Raw genomic sequence first — 5,218 nt, 5'->3', positions numbered from 1 at the left:
AAGATAGGTCATATGATAGGCCATAAAACGAGTCAAATAAATTTAAGAAAATTGAAATTATATCAAGCATTCTCTCAAACCACATGGAATAAAACTGGAAATCAACTCCAAAAGGAACTTTCAAACCATGCAAATACATGTAAACTAAATAACCTGCTCTGAATGAGCATTGGGTCAAAACAAAATCAAGATGGAAATTTAAAAACCCTTCCAACTGGATGACAATAATGACACAACCTACCAAACCCTCTGGGAGACAGCAAAGGCATGCTAAGATGCAAGTTCATAGTCCTAAATGCCTACATCAAGAAGACTGAAAGATTACAAACTGAAATTCTAAGACCATACCTCAAGGAACTAGAGAAACAAAAGCAAACCAAACCCAAACCCAGCAGAAGAAAGGAAATAATGAAGATCAGAATGGAACTAAATAAAATTGAAACAAACAAAACAAAAATTACAAAAGATAAATGAAACAAACACCTGGTTCTTCGAAAAGATAAAATTGATAGGCCATTAGCAAGATTAAGAAAAGAAGAAAGAAAATCCAAATAACCTGACTAAGAAATGAAATAGGAGATATTACAACTAATACCACTGAAATACCAAAGATCATTCCAGGCTACTATGAACACCTTTACAGACATAATATAGAACACATAGAAGAAATGGATAAATTTCTGGAAAAATACAACACTCCTAGTTTAAATCAGTAAGAATTAGATACCCTGAACAGACCTATAATAAGCAGTGAGATTGAAATGGTAGTTAAAAAATTACCAACCAAAAAACATCTAAAAACAGACAGATTCACAGCAGAATTCTAACAGACGTTCAAAAAAGAATTGGTATCAATAATTTTGACACTATTCCACAAGATAGGGAAAGAAGGAATCCTTTCTGAATCATTCTATGAAGCCAGCATCACCCTCATGCCAAAACCAGGAAGGACATAACCAAAAAAGGAAACCACAGACCAATATCCTTGATGAACATTGATGCTAAAATACTTATCAAAATACTAGCTAACCAAATCCAACAATACCATGATCAATTGGATTTCATACCAGGGATGCAGGAATGGTTTAACATGCTCAAGTCGATAAATATGATACACCTCATAAAGAGAATTAAAAACAAAAATCATGTAATCATCTCAATAGATGGAGAAAAAGCATTTGACAAAATCCAGAATCGCTTTATAATGAAAACTCTCAGCAAAATTGGAATACAAGGGACACCCCTTAATGTAATAAAAGTCACCTATGATAAACCCACAGCCAACATAGTACTATACAGGGAAAAGTTGAAAGCATTTCCTCTGAGAACTGGAAGAAGACAAGGATGCCTACTCTCACCACTCATCTTCAACATGGTACTGGAAGTCCTAGCCAGAGCAATCAGTCAATAGAAAGAAATAAAGGGCATTCAAATTGGTAAAGAGGAAGTCAAACTTTACTGTTTTCTGACAATACGATTGTTTACTTTGAAAACCCTAAGGACTCCTCCAGAAAACTCCTAAAACTGATAGAAGAATTCAGCAAGGTTTCTCAATGAAAGATTAATGTACACAAATCAGTAGCTCTTCTAAACACCAACAGTGACCAAGCAGAGAATCAAATCAAGAACTCAGCCTCTTTTACAATAGCTGCAAAAAAATTAAGAATATACTTAATGAAGGAATTGAAAGACCTCTACAAGGAAAACTACAAAACACTGCTGAATGAAATCATAGATGACACAAGCAAATGGAAACACATCCCATGCTCATGGTTGGGTAGAATCAATACTGTAAAAATAACCATACTGCCAAAAGCAATCTATAAATTCAATACAATATTCATCAAAATACCACTATCATTCTTTATAGAATTAGGAAAAAACAGTTCTAAATGGAGCCAAAAAAGAGCCCGCATAGTTAAAGCAAGACTAAGAAAAAAAAATCTGGAGGCATCACACTACCTGATCACCAAAACAGCATGGTACTGGTTTAAAAACAAGTACATAGACCAATGGAACAAAATAGAGAACCCAGAAATAAATCCAAATACTTAGAGCCAACTGACTTTTGACAAAGCAAACAAAAACATAAAGTGAGGAAAGGACACCCTTTTCAACAAATGGTACTGGGATAATCAGCGAGCCACATGTAGGAGAAACTGGATCCTCACATCTCACCTTATACAAAAATCAACTCAAGATGGATTAAGCACTTAAACCTAAGACCTGAAACTATAAAAATTCTAGAAAACAGCATTGGAAAAACCTTCTAGACATTGGTTTAGGCAAGGATTTCATGACAAAGAACCCAAAAGCAAATGCAATAAAAGCAAAGATCAATAGTTAGGAACTAATTAAACTAAAGATATTTTGCATGGCTAAAGGAACAGTCAGCAGAGTAAACAGACAACCCACAGAGGGGGAGAAAGTCTTCACAATTTGTACATCTGACAAAGGACTAATATCCAGAATTTACAACAAATCCAAATCAGTAAGAACAAAACCAACAATCCCATCAAAAAATGGGCTAAGACTCTTTCTATTCTCCATAATGGCTCAGAATCAAGGTGAAAAGGAGAACCTCATGCAGGAACATCACATCCGCAAGCTCTGTCTCAACATCTGTGTTGGGGAGAGTGGAGACAGACTGACCCGAGCAGCCAAGGTGTGGGAGCAGCTCACAGGGCAGACCTCCATGTTTTCCAAAGCTAGATACACTGTCAGTTCCTTTGGCATCCAGAGAAATGAAAAGGTTGCTGTCCACTGCACAGTTTGAGGGGCCAAGGCAGAAGGAATCTTGAAGAAGCGTCTGAAGGTACGGGAGTATGAGTTGAGAAAAAACAACTTCTCAGCTACTGGAAACTTTGGTTTTGGGATCCAGGAACACATTGATCTGGGTATCAAATATGACCCAGGCATTGGTGTCTATGGTCTGGACTTCTATGTGGTGCTGGGTAGGCCAGATTTCAGCATCACAGACAAGAAGCGCAGGACAGGCTGCACTGGGGCCAAACAGAATCAGCGAAGAGGAGGCCATGAGCTGCTTCCAGCAGAAGTATAATGGGATTATCCTTCCTGAGAAATAAATTCCTGTTTCTATTCAGAAGGCCAATAAAAAGTTTTCAGTGAAAAGTTTTTTAAAAAAAAAAAAAGAAAGAAAAAGTAGGCTAAGGATATGAATGGACAATTCTCAACAGAAGATATACAAATGGCCAAATGCTCAACATCACTAATGATCAGGGAAATGTAAATCAAAACCACAATGAGATACCACCTTACTCCTGCAAGAATGGCCATAATCAAAAAATCAAAAAACAGCAGATGTTGGCATGGATGTGGTGAACAGGGAACACTTCTACACTGCTGGTGGGAATGTAAACTAGTACAGCCACTATGGAAATCAGTGTGGAGATTCCTTAAAGAACAAAAAGTAGAACTACAATTCGATCCAGCAATCCTACTACTGGATGTCTACCCAGAGGAAAAGAAGTCATTATTTGAAAAAGATACTTGCACATGCATGTTTATAGCAGCACAATTCCCAATTGCAAAATTGTGCAGCCAACCCAAATGCCCATTAACCAATGAGTGGATAAAGAAATTGTGGTATATACATATATAAATATATATATACACACACACACTGTGGTATATACGTATATATATGATGGAATACTGCTCAGCCATAAAAAGTAATGAATTAACAGCATTTGCAGTGACCTAGATGAGATTGGAGACTATTATTCTAAGTGAAGTAACTCAAGACTGGAAAACCAAACATGGTATGTTCTCACTGATATGTGGGAAGTAAGCTACGAAGTCTAGAATGCACATTGGACATCTAATTTAATTCTTATGCAAAGGCACAAGAATGATGCAACGGACTTTGGGGACTTGGGGGGGAAGAGTGGGAGGGGGATGAGGGATAAAAGACTACAAATACTGTGCAGTGTATACTGTTCACATGATGGGTGCACCCAAATCTCACAAATCACCACTAAAGAACTTATTCATGTAACAAAATACCACCTGTACTCCAATAACTTATAGGAAAAAAAGTTTTTTGTGTAAGAAAACTAAATATTAAAAGAAAAGAAACTGAGGTACAGAAAAGTTGTCATTTCTTTCAGATGACGGTAGCTAGCATGGGTGGGTTTCAAGACAAGGAAGACAGGCTCCAGAGACCACACTCAACCACGAATCTACATTGCAACCAAGACTAATCTATGAGAAGGATGACAGTTTATTAATTGGTGATTGTGGAGAGGTAGAAACCCCAAGTTAATATGCCCAAAAGAGAGCTCTTGGTTTCTTTCTGCCTGTCTCTAATTTCTCTTTCTTCAGGCTTTCCTCTGTCAGTAAACACCAACTTCATTCATCCAGCATCCCCAGTTCTTGGCGTTTTCCTTGTCCCTGCTTCTGTCATCACTTATCTAGTCTATCAACAAAGCCTACTGGCTTTGCCTTCACAATACAAACCTAACCTCTCTCTCTCCCCTCCACCACTACCATCCTGGTCCAAGCCCCCATTATTTTTCCCCAGATTATTGTAATATATCTGGTTTCTTGGTTTCTACTGTTACCCTCAATTGTCTATTCTTACTACAGCTGAAGTAACTCTTTTAAAGCAAAAGTCAGATTATGTCCCCTCCGCCCAAAACTCTCTGATGGCATCCCTACTTCCTCAGAATGAAATTTAGTTGTTGTTGGCTCACACAGCCTTACGTAAATCTATCCATCTGCTACCTATTCTCCAGCCACTTTTCCTGTCACTCCCTGTGCTCCAGATATCATGTCCTTTCAGTTTCTCATATATGCTGGCTCTGCTCCATCCTCAGTGGCTCCCTGTGCTTGGAAGGCTCTCATGTGTGGCTGCAGAGCTTGCTTCTCTATTTCATGCAAGTATCTGCTCCAGGTCACCTTCTTAATGAGGTTCTCCCTGACTACTGTGGCCTCCATCCCTTTCTTGTCCTCACTAGCCCCTTCCCCAGCCTAGTGCTCATGCCTCTGCATATATTACAAATACACTGTTTATTGGTCTGTTATCCTTCCCAGCACTTTCTTGTTAGCTACATAAGAGAAAGGATTTTGTCTGTTATTTCAGTGTTGTTCCTGTGCCTCAACTGCTGTCTAGCACATAGCAGGCATGCAATGAAAACTGTTTGAGTGACTGACTGAATGAACGCAGGGATGTCATCATTCTGTACTGTGAACCATA

General features: G+C 38.3%; 1 pseudogene; it reads left to right on the top strand.

The window, feature by feature from the left end:
- Positions 1-2,230: 2,230 nt before the first annotated feature.
- Positions 2,231-3,086, top strand: LOC116527402 (annotated as a pseudogene).
- Positions 3,087-5,218: the final 2,132 nt, after the last annotated feature.

Source organism: Sapajus apella, unplaced genomic scaffold (assembly GCF_009761245.1).
Source record: "Sapajus apella isolate SASKATOON/1434 unplaced genomic scaffold, GSC_monkey_1.0 scaffold54, whole genome shotgun sequence".
NCBI classification, from domain to species: domain Eukaryota; kingdom Metazoa; phylum Chordata; class Mammalia; order Primates; family Cebidae; genus Sapajus; species Sapajus apella.
Note: the sequence above shows the minus strand (reverse complement) of the source record. Positions and strands in the feature narration are given on the sequence as shown.